This window comes from Daucus carota, chromosome 5 (assembly GCF_001625215.2).
Source record: "Daucus carota subsp. sativus chromosome 5, DH1 v3.0, whole genome shotgun sequence".
Lineage (NCBI taxonomy): Eukaryota > Viridiplantae > Streptophyta > Magnoliopsida > Apiales > Apiaceae > Daucus > Daucus carota.
The window spans coordinates 18,707,866-18,719,460 of NC_030385.2; positions in this window are offsets into that span (position 1 = coordinate 18,707,866).

Genomic DNA, 11,595 nt, shown 5'->3' on the forward strand with positions numbered 1-11,595 from the left:
TCCGAGGGTATTTGATCGAGATTGTTTGAAATCAATTAAAATCTCGAGGTATTCAATTGGGATTTTAACTTATACTACAAAATCTGGTGGTATTTAATTGGGATTTCAAATTATGCTTTAAAATCTGATGGTATTCAATTGAGATTGTTTAAAATCCATTAAAATCTAATAGTATTCAAATGCTGATAGATTTTTTTGATTTCACAAAATGATGGATTTTGTGGCATTCTTCAGTGTATTTTAAGTTTTCTGAAATCCCACCAAAATCAATTGGATTTTGAAGAATTGTTCTTAAATCCTATCACCTCTGTGACATTTGATCAAGAATTCGCACAAAATCTAAAATCACATACAATCCATTAAAATCCATGGACTAAAGACAATCCAATAAAATTCCAATCGAATACACCCCGTAAGTGTAACAAAAACCACCCAATTCATGGCGGAACATTTTTATACACTTCAGCCGGTTCTTGGATAAAGCGACCAAAATCAACGTCTAGGACATCACAGGGACATTAAAAATTCTATTTACATGTAAATGATAAAATTATGCATTTACATATTTACATACATTAGAATTGATTGATTTATTAATTTTAAAAATAATACTTATGATTATTGCATTATATATTAATTCAAATATATACAAAAATTTTCCCCTACCACCCCGAGAAATAGAAGTATCATTTTTAAACTTCGTATACAACAACCAAGTATCTAAGGTCGGTCATGCATACCGCACAAGTAAAACTGAACGTACACGAGAGAGCACATATCTATTTAAGGGCAAAATGAATGAGTTTTAAAGGGGGTTAAATCTCACTTTGGTCACTGAAGTGAGCCCCATGTATCAATTCTTACATCAATTTATCAGAATTTTGGTTTCATATTAATATAATTCATGTTACTTGAGTTTTTGTTCATATTTATTATGGAAATAGTAATTAAGAACCGTAGAAACAGAGACCCATACTTTTTTTCTCTAACTGACTTTATTTTATTCAAACACTTAATTAACTTACAAATGCTTATGTAGGCTTTATGTTTTTTAAGTTTTTGTCCAAATCTCGAGTACATCAACTATCAACTGATTTTCTCTCCTATGTGAGAGGTTGACTTTCTCTCCGTTCTTTCATACCAGAACGTGTGAGTGTTTCGATGACTCGATATCAAAATATTGAAGAACAGATGGCGAATATAAACGTGGAGGAGGAAGAAATTGAGGACTTGATCTTCGACGGGGATGTGGAAGAGGAGATCGATATATATGAACTCTGTCTGGTTGGCATATTCTGAATGGAGAAAAGCATCAACACTAAAGCCATAAAGTCAAAGATCGCTGTTGTGTGGAATCCAACCATGGGTATTAACATAAAAGAACTGGAAACATGGATCTACCTATTTCAGTTTTTTCATAGGGAGGATAAAAACTGGGTGATGAATGGTGGCCCTTGGAACTTTGACAACGCAATGCTATTGTTGGAAGAAATACCGCCAGCAGAAGAACCTCTGAAAGTGTCGCTATGGTACTTGAATATATGGATTCAAATTCACGATCTTCCAAGTGGCTTCATGTCGGAAGTTGTAGGGCAACAGTTAAGCAATTTCTTTGGTACGTTCATTGAGTACGATCTTAAAAACAATAGTAGCATTTGGAGGGAATGCATGAGGATTAAAATTCGACTGGACGTGGGGAGACCTCTGAAGAGAAAGAAGAAGATAAAAAGAAAGAATGGCCCTGAATTCGTAGTGACATGCAAATATGAAAGGCTAGGGGATTTTTGTTTTGCATGTGGACTGGTTACCCACACAGAAAGATTCTGCAAGCTATACATAGATAAAAGAGGTGATGGGGGAGTCAAAGATTGGGGTGTTTGGTTAAGGGCTCTGGCACGACAGGGGCCAGGGCAGAGTGGCAGCAAGTGGCTGCGAGAGGAAGGAGATGCAGATTGGGCGGTGAAATTTGAGAGATCAAACAATATCCCACATGTTTCGGGCGAAAAACAGTGAAGGAAAGATTTGGTGCCAACTGTGGGGAGTGATTATAGGATGATAGGGGGGAAATCACAACAAACTTATCATGATCAATAACAGCTAATTTGATGGGACAAGGAATGGGCCAACCAATTATTTAGACTTATGTGATGGGCTGGGGGAGGAAAAGGATGTTGGGCTGGAAATAGAGGATAGAATGCGAAGAAGAAGTGGATCAACATCTAGGAGTATAATGGAAGTGGAAGGAGTGCTCCAAAACAAAGAGTCCACGGAGAGAAACAAACCTAAAATGGTCACTACATTTTATGAAACGGATTATGTAGTTACTGCTAGCACAATTTTGGCTAAGCTTGCGCCGCAAGCTAGCCGACCATTATGAATCTCTTAAGTTGGAATTGCCGGGGAATGGGGTCACCCTGTACAATTCGTATTTTGAAAGACTTGTTAAAGTCCCAAAACCCAAACTTTGTATTTCTATTAGATTCACTAGTGGAAGCAAAGGAGATGTTGGATATTGCAAATAAGCTTGAGTTCGAGAACTCGTATGCAGTTAGTCGAGTTGGTATAGGAGGAGGCTTAACAGTTATGTGGAAGCGTACTGTAGATTGTCAAGTTATTGAATCGACAAATAACTACATTCATCTACAGGTGATGGAAAACTCAAACGTAGCATGGAGATTAACATGTTATTACGGTTTACCATAAAGGTCTCGTAGGCAGGAAGCTAGCAAAAAATATTAGTACCCCGTGGTGTATTTGTGGGGACTTCAATGATATGTTATACACAGCAGACAAAGTTGGCATGCACCCCCACCCTCAAAATCTTCTAGAAGGCTTCAGAAAGGCTATTAAGGATTATGGTCTTGATGAAATTTAGCTAACTGGTGGGGAGTTTACTTGGGAGAAAGGCAAAGGCAGTTTAAACTGGGTTAGAGAGAGACTGGATAGGGCTTTTACAAACAACCATTGGTGGAGGAAGTTTCCATTGTGTAAACGCGCAGTCAAACACACCATCAAATCGGACCATGATCTAATTCTTCTTGATACAGTTAGCTCTGATTATTCAAGGAAGAACTTCAGATTCCGGTTCGAGAATACATGGCTTAATGAACCTAATTTTAAGAAGGAAGTTTCAGAGTTTTGGTGCACTATTCCTGCAATTCATGTCTTACCTAAATTGTTGTCTATGTCTTCATTCATGGCGAAGTGGGGAAGGAATTTCTTCCACAAATTCAGAGACAAACTCAAAAGGCAGAAGGAGGTTCTCGATACTTTAAAGAATAGGAGTGACGATCTTGGGATTCAACAATATTTTGCGGAAAAGAATAAACTGGAAGGTATCAGGAAGAAGTATACTAGAAATAACGAGCCAAGGCTCACTGGTTGACTGAGGGTGACACAATCTCTAAATTTTTCCATGTAGAAGCTTCAAAAAGAAAGAAAATAAATCATGTGTACCAAGACGTGATGAGCAAGTTAGCAGTTAAGTATTTCCAGAATATTTTTGCTGGTAACTCCAACGTAGAGGCGTGGTAATATGAGTAAGAGAGGAGAGTAATTTCTTAGGTGCAAAACGAGAGACTTACGTCCTCCCTAACTTTTGAAGAGTTCACGAAAGTAGTTGAGCAAATGCACCCAGACAAATCGGCTGGTCCGGATGGTTTTAACCCAGCTTCTTTTCAGCACTTTTGGAACTTGTTAGGCAAAGAAATTTTTTGCAGCTGTACTCAATGATTATCGGATGGGAAGTTTCCCCCTTCACTGAATATCACAACTTTAGTCCTCATACCAAAGAAAGAAAGTGTGGATCGTATGACAAACTTACGTCCAAATAGCCCTCTGCAATGTTCTTTATAAAATTTTAGCCAAAGTGCTGGCCAACAAGCTCAAGGACATTCTTCCAGGCGTAATATCAGAGCATCAATCTGCTTTTGTTCCTGGAGGAAACATATCGGACAATGTCTTAGTGGCTCTTGAACTACTACATTTCATGAAGAGGAAGAATCGAGGCCCAGAAGGTGAGGTTGTTCTAAAGCTAGACATCTCGAAAGCGTACAATAGAGTTGATTGGAACTTCCTCAAGAGACGCATGGTAGTCATGGGGTTTAATGAGAAGTGGGTACAATGGATCATGATGTGTGTTACAACAGTGAGCTATATGATTAATTTCAATGGGAAAGAAGTTGGTCTGATCATCCCTAAACGAGGGTTAAGGCAAGGAGATCCCCTTTCTACTTACCTTTTTCTCTTTTGTGCGGAGAAATTATCTACCAAGTTGACTACAGAAGAGAGCGACGGAAAGATCACAGGATGTCAAGTAAACCCAGCAGCTCCAAGTGTCACTCATTTACTTTTCACAGACGACAACATCTTATTCTTTAAAGCCTCAGTTCAAGAAGCAGAAATAGTGAAGGAAATCTTGAAAAAGTATGAGCCGGAATCTGGCTAGGCAGTCAATTTTCAGAAATCTGGGATTTTTTTCCAGCAAATGTAAGGAGGGATAAGCAGGTAGAACTCATGTCTATTCTAGAGGTCACTAATTCTATTGAAGGAAGAAAATATCTGGGACTACCATATCTTATTGGAAAATTTAAGAAAGCTGCGTTTAATATTGTTAAAGAACGAGTATGGCGTAAAGTTCAAGACTGACAACACAAAAACATGTCAAAGGCGGGCAAAACGATTATGGTAAAAAATATTGCTCAATCAATCCTAGCTTTTAGTATGTCAGGCTTTATGTTACCAAAATCTCTGTGCTAAGAAATGGAGAAGATGATGAACTGTTACTGGTGGGGTTCCAATGGTGACAATAACAAAGGTCTGAAATGGCATGCATGGAATAAAATGAGCATGGAGTAAAATGATGACTGCTAACTGTAGTGAGGGACTTGGATTTCGAGATTTACATGGATTCAATGTAGCTCTGTTGGGAGAACACATCTTGAAATTCTGTCAACGCCCGAATTCTATGGTGTCTCGCTTGTTTCGAGCAAGGTATTTTCAAGACAACCATATTCTGCAGGCATCGAAGGGCACTCTGCAAGTTTCATTTGGCATGACATTTAGGAGGCGAAGGAGAAACTGAAGAAGGGTTTTAGATGGATCCGTGGGGATGGTAAAGACATAATAGCATTTCGAGATCTATGGCTAAAAGGTAAACCGGATTTCTGTGTAGAAGATGGCCCTTTGAACGGAATCAGACATGAGAGTTTGTGTAACTACTTCCGTCCTAATACAAAAGAGTGGGACGTGCATAAGGTAGTGTGGGACTTTCACGATGAGGATGTGCAACATGTTCTACAGACAAGAATTCATCCGGCAGGTGTTAAATATAGAATTGCTTGGCATTACTTAAATACTGGTATGTATACTGTAAAAACTGCCTATCAGTTTTGGCTTTCACAGAATAATTTTGCATCGTCCATTTTGAATACTCGAAGCTGGAATTCAATATGGAAACTACAGGTGCCACACAAAGTTCGAACTTTTGTTTGGAGGTTTTGTAACAATAGTGTACCTGTTCGGAACAAGCTTCGAAGTAGAGGGGTAGATATCCCTATAGAACACCTCTCACATATTTTCTTTGACTGTCCTTTTGCGATGGCTTGTTGGCAGAAGGTTGGATTAGTATATGCAATGGAAGAGGTGGAATTTGCTCCAAACTGGTTACTAGAGAAGATGGCTACAAGTTCTAGCGAAGAGAAAAAGAATGTCGCTATGACATTATGGGGTATTTGGTTCGCAAGAAACCAAAAAGTATGGGAAAACAAAGTTATCAACCCACCAATAGCTATGGAGATTAGCATGAAGCAGAAGCATGACTGGCATGAAGCTATGAAATCGAAACTAGTTAAGGAAGCAGCAGTGTCCATGAATCGAGCAGAGAAGGCCAAAAACATTCCATGGAAACCTCCGAGGGAGGAGTGGGACAAGCTCAATATAGACGCTTCTCTGTTTGCAGGCGAGTTGTCATACAACGTGGGGATGGTAATTTGAAACGAGGTTAGGCAGTTTGTACAAGGCAAAAATATGAGAGTTCAGGGTCAAGTAACAGTTCTGGAAGCTGAAGTTCGTGGAGTGGAGGAGGGCATAAGGTGGATTGAGGAGCTGGGTATGCACAATATGGAGATTGAAAGCGATTCATAGACCACTGTGAAAGCAACACTGTCCAATGAGATGCAGTTCTATAACGAGGCTGCCATATTTTCGAGTTTTGTCATCAGAAGTTACAACAGAGGAACGATCTGTTGTTAAATCATGTTAAGAAGCAGGAAAATTCTGTCGCTCACCTTTTGGCTAGAGTAACGTGTTTGTCGAATAACTACAATATTTTCTTGTCTCCTCCGCGTTTATTTTTAGAGACTTCATGTAACGAGTAAGTTTCTTAATAGAAGTTTTATTTCCATAAAAAAAACGGAACCGTAGAAACATAAATTGATGTAATTTAAAATATAAAATAAATTTACATTTTAAAATTAGAAAGATAATCTATTTAATGTTATATATAAAATTGTTGATGTCTTAATTTATCGATTGTTAATTTGGCATGCTATAAATTTTAATATATTTAAAAATTATTAAATAAAATTAATTTAAAAAGTTTTGAACCACCGTCTTTTATCTCATTGCATAATTTATATAAATTTATTATAATCAATAAACTGAATGATTGTCAATAATGAAAATTAATATGGTTTAAGTCTATATTGTTTAAGAAATTGCGCAGGGGCGCGAGTATTTGATTAATCTTTCTGTTGATGGGTCTTTTGTCAAGCTGCTTCTATTTAGCTCAGTGTTAGGTCTTTGATCATCTTACATCTTACTTCTCTTTTGGTTTGGTCCGGGCTAGGTTCCAGGCTAGGTTATTCGTTATGCATGCATAACCTTTTGGTGGTTTTGACTACTTGTAAAAATTTCTGAGATATTAATATTAATGAAATTGCAGTTTATCAAAAAAAAATTCTATATTGTTTTAAATTAAACAAATAGAATCCCATTCAATAATCCTAATTTTGAAAAAAAATACTTAATTATCATAGTTCAGACAAGTTCATAATTTTTTTGTTTTTAATTATTTTTTTAAGATATCCGGTTGAAACTTGAACCCGATCCGACTCGAAATATAACAGATTGGATATGAATTTCACGAAACCCGAACCGATCCGACCTGATTGTCGTCCCTCCTCCAAAGGCAAAACACATTGAGGCAAAACACATTAAGATCACAAAAACCCATCAAAGCATTCCCTTGAAGATAAGTGACTGAAATCCAATACACCCCTTTAGCCTTAGCACAAGGCACAAATTTCAACAATTCCTCAGTATTCCCACTGGTACTAAATAAAACCAATATATCTTTATCACACAAAATTCCAATGTCACCGTGGAGAGCATCAACGGGGAAAAAACCCGACTCGAATACCGAGATAAACAAGAGTTTGGGAGATTTTCTGGGCCACAAAACCTGATTTTCAATGCCAATGAAGAAAATTGTGTCGTTGGAGTCCAAAAGGGATTGTGTGAAAATTAGGGTTTGAGAAAGATCAAGATTTTGGAAGAAATAATTAAGATGATTTTGTTGAGATTTGAAGAGAGTTAGGAGATTGTATGGATCAACGTAGATTTGGTTCTTTTGTTGTTTCGAACACCGGAGAAAGAGAACCCATCGTCATATCTTAGAATGAGATCCGTAGGGGCAAGAGAGATTTTAGGAGATATTCAGTGGACATACAATTATACCGTTTTTTAATATTTAATTAGTTTATTTTTATATTAAAATACGTATGTGAACACCTGAATTACATAACAATAATTGGCCAGCTTAGTGCCAAGTCAACACCGTCACGGTTTCCCCAGGTCAACAAGTCAGCTTAACGGGAGTATCATTACTCATTACTAAAGAGATACAGATGAGACCTCGTACAAACTGATAGAAACAATTGATACACGGAGCTCACTTCAGTGACCAAGGTGATATTTAACCCGTTTTAAAGGGTGAGGTGAGGGTCGAGTACTGGGAAATGAAGTGAGGTTGGGCTAACCCAATATATTTAATATTAAAGATCATGACAATCTATTTATTTATTTTATTTTACTAGTGTGTTACCCGTGCTATGTATCAAACTTTTTTAAAGAAAAATAATTTTGTTAATATTTTAATTCAAATATATATTATTTTGATATTATTTAAACAATTTTATTAAATAAATATAGGCATAAATTTTCTTTAAAAAGTAATATCCACTCTTAAATCTTCTAGATTCGACAATTATAAATGTCTACTTTATTATATTAAATGATATATGATAAATTATATGCTCTTTTCAGTTAAATATACATAAGGTTGACTATCAGTTCGAAAATCACATAATAAAATCACTACTCCCAATTTTAGAACTAAAAATCTGAATAATTTGGGTTCAGTTTCATCCTCATACCTAGGCGTGAGCATTCGGTCGGTTCGGTTCAAAAGCGAACCAAACCGAAATAACCGAAAACCGAAATGTGTTTTTTTCCGAAACCGAACCGAATCAAATTATTATATTAAACCGAACCGAACTAACCGAATTATTTCAGTTCGGTTTCGATTCAAAAAACCCAAAATTTATATCATTTTCAAAGAAAGCATATGCTGAGAACAACATTTACGATCTACCTCCATGCAGTTTTACTAAAATTAAATTTATATAAAGACAATGGAACATATATAACGATTTCGATCCCCAAATGTATATACTAAACCACAATGCACCAGACTCTGCGTTGCCACATTCCTGAATCTACAGAAGGCTATACTATCATTTCCTAAATTGCAAAGCTAAGAGGTCAAAATGCTGCAAAAACAGTGTGCTTAAACCTAGAATACAAACCTGGAGACTAGGATTTGAGTTGCAAATGAACAAATTTGTGTAATAATGTATATAAATATATTTATTTTATATGTGATAAAAAGTTCGGTTATTTCGGTTTAAACCGAAATATTATATCAAAAACCGAACCAAACCGAAATTCTTTACGGTTTAAACCGAAAAACCAAACTAACCGAAATTTTGAAAAAAATGAAACCGAACCGAAATTATATGGTTCGGTTTTACGATTTCGGTTCGGTTTTGCTAATTCGGCTTACTCATACCTGAATTTGCACTAATGTGGATCAGAACTGTTTCTTAAATGCCATCGACTTGTGATTAAATATTTTAAACATGTATGTTTCTTTATAATTTTTAAATCATAACGGTAAAATCCATTCTAAAAATAGAACCGAAATGGAAGAAACTTGTATACTTTTAGTCATGTAATCAAACAGGAAAAGTACATATTTTATGCCAATATAATTATTAAAAAATATATATATAATATAGATTTGGCTAATGTTAGTTATTTCAGTAACAACCAATATTAGTTTATTCAAAAAAAACAACCAATATTAGTACAGTACAATCACTTGTTTAGTTTCTGCAAGTAGAATATATTAATCATAAATTGTTCTTTTCTTTACGGGTCTCATCTTGTACCAGAGCTAATATTCCTATATCATTGATGTATAGCTTAAACTATAATGGCAGCATATTAGATATTATATTACCAAAAAAACGGGACATCAATGGCTACCGTTATGGTTTCATCAAAACTGGCAACTTAAGAGCAGCGGAAGTGTTGGCAAAAGAGTTTCATAACAAACTCTTTCTTGGTAACAAGCTGTCTCTAACCTGGTGCTTGGATAAGAAAAAAAGTACCAATTATGCTTCTACCCAACATGGGAGTGTAGACCCCTCAGCTCACTCCAAGCCTCCAGGGAACACAAACAACAATTTTGTTCATCCTTCCCCCGCAGGCCCTTCTAGAAAATCCACTAGGCAATCCCCAATCATTGTGAACAACCAAGCTATAGAACCCTTCACCTCTCTATTGGTCCTGAAGTGACCAGAGAAATTCAATCCAGTTTCATTGGCATCACTTTGTCCGATGAATGGGCTGACATCCTTCAAGAGAAAATATGGTTGAAAGGCTTCTCCTCGGTCCAAATCAAAGGCATTTCCCATCGCAAATTCATGATCTCAGTATCGGAATTGGATGCTCAAGATATGAATTTCGATTTCTTAGAGGAATGGTTCTCGGTTATCAGAAAATGCACTTTAGCAGATCTTATCCTTCCCAGAATTGTTTGGTTGCATTGTGACGGACTTCCTTCCTCTGCTTGGACTAAAGACAACTGGGTTAAAATAATAGGCGACTGGGGATACATTATCTCAGAGCCTAGCAATAAAACCAGATGCGGGATGCTTCAGAAACTGAAAATTTGCATTCAAACTCATAAGACTCTGAATATATCAGAAACGCTTAAAGTAGTGATCGACGGCCTGTCTTACTGGGTGGTCATTAAAGAATCAAAAGTTGAATTCGATGCTCAGGATATTATCACCCCTCTGAGACATTTTGACGACGAGCCACCATCCCCAGGTGCTACCCACCATTCTCCATCATTGAAACACTACAGTAGTGATGAAGATAAAGAATTAGACAATGACATTGTCAACTTGCAAGAAGACTTGGAAAACTCAATCATCGACATCACTCCCTCTGATTCTATAGAGGACCCCCCCTGTTATGGTCATTGACTCATCAAATCCATCAACCCAGTTGCCCTACTCGTCAGAAGCTCGTGAAACCGCCTCCCCACTGTTCGTGATTGCTAGCCTGGACTCTTGGAAAGCTCGACTCTCCCCCCCAAGCAGCTCTAATGATCTCTCATCACAATCTTTTCCGATTGAAGCTCTGGCTGATGATTCATCTAATATCATCCAGGACTCTCAAACGGAACATCTCGGTTCTAATAATTTTGAAGCCAAGGTAGACATGGCTACCCTATCCCTTGGTAAACGGTTAGGGCGCCCGAGAAAATGCAAACATTTGAACAATTTTTTCAATTTCACAACCAAATCAAAGCGTCCCAGGTTAAGAGGTGCCCCTCCTAAAGAAAAGGCAGCAAAACGGAAAAAGAAGAGTGTGCAAATTCTAGTAAACCTCCATCCCCAAGATCATCTCGTTCTTATCCCGTCTAAACTACCAGAAATTCAGGAAATAGCAAAGGACATTCTTGCAACGAGTGAACTTATGGGCCTCACCTCTACAGAAGATAGAGCTCTAGTCTTGGCTCGTATCACTCAGAGTTTGGAGCAGAATGAACAAAATCTTCCATGATCAATACACCATCGACAAATGAGTTCTCGATAATTAGTTGGAGTATTAGAGGAATTAACAACGCCACTTCGAGAAGAAATTTATCTAGGCAAGTCTCAAAATTCAACCCCTCAATGCTACTTATTCAAGAGACTAAATGCTCATCTTTGGACTCCTTTCACATGGATTCGATTTAGGATCATACGTCGCATGGTTGGCTTTTCTCCCCGGCGCTAGGGCGCTCTGGTGGCCTTCTTACATCCTGGGCTCTAGACAAATTCAATATGTCAGAGCATTGGTCCGACAGAAATTGGATTTGGGTTAGAGGCAAATGTATAGGTCATCCAGAGGCGTTTAACAATTTCATTAACATTTACGCTCCACAAAGTGGTAGCAAGAAGCGAGTTTTCTGGGCTA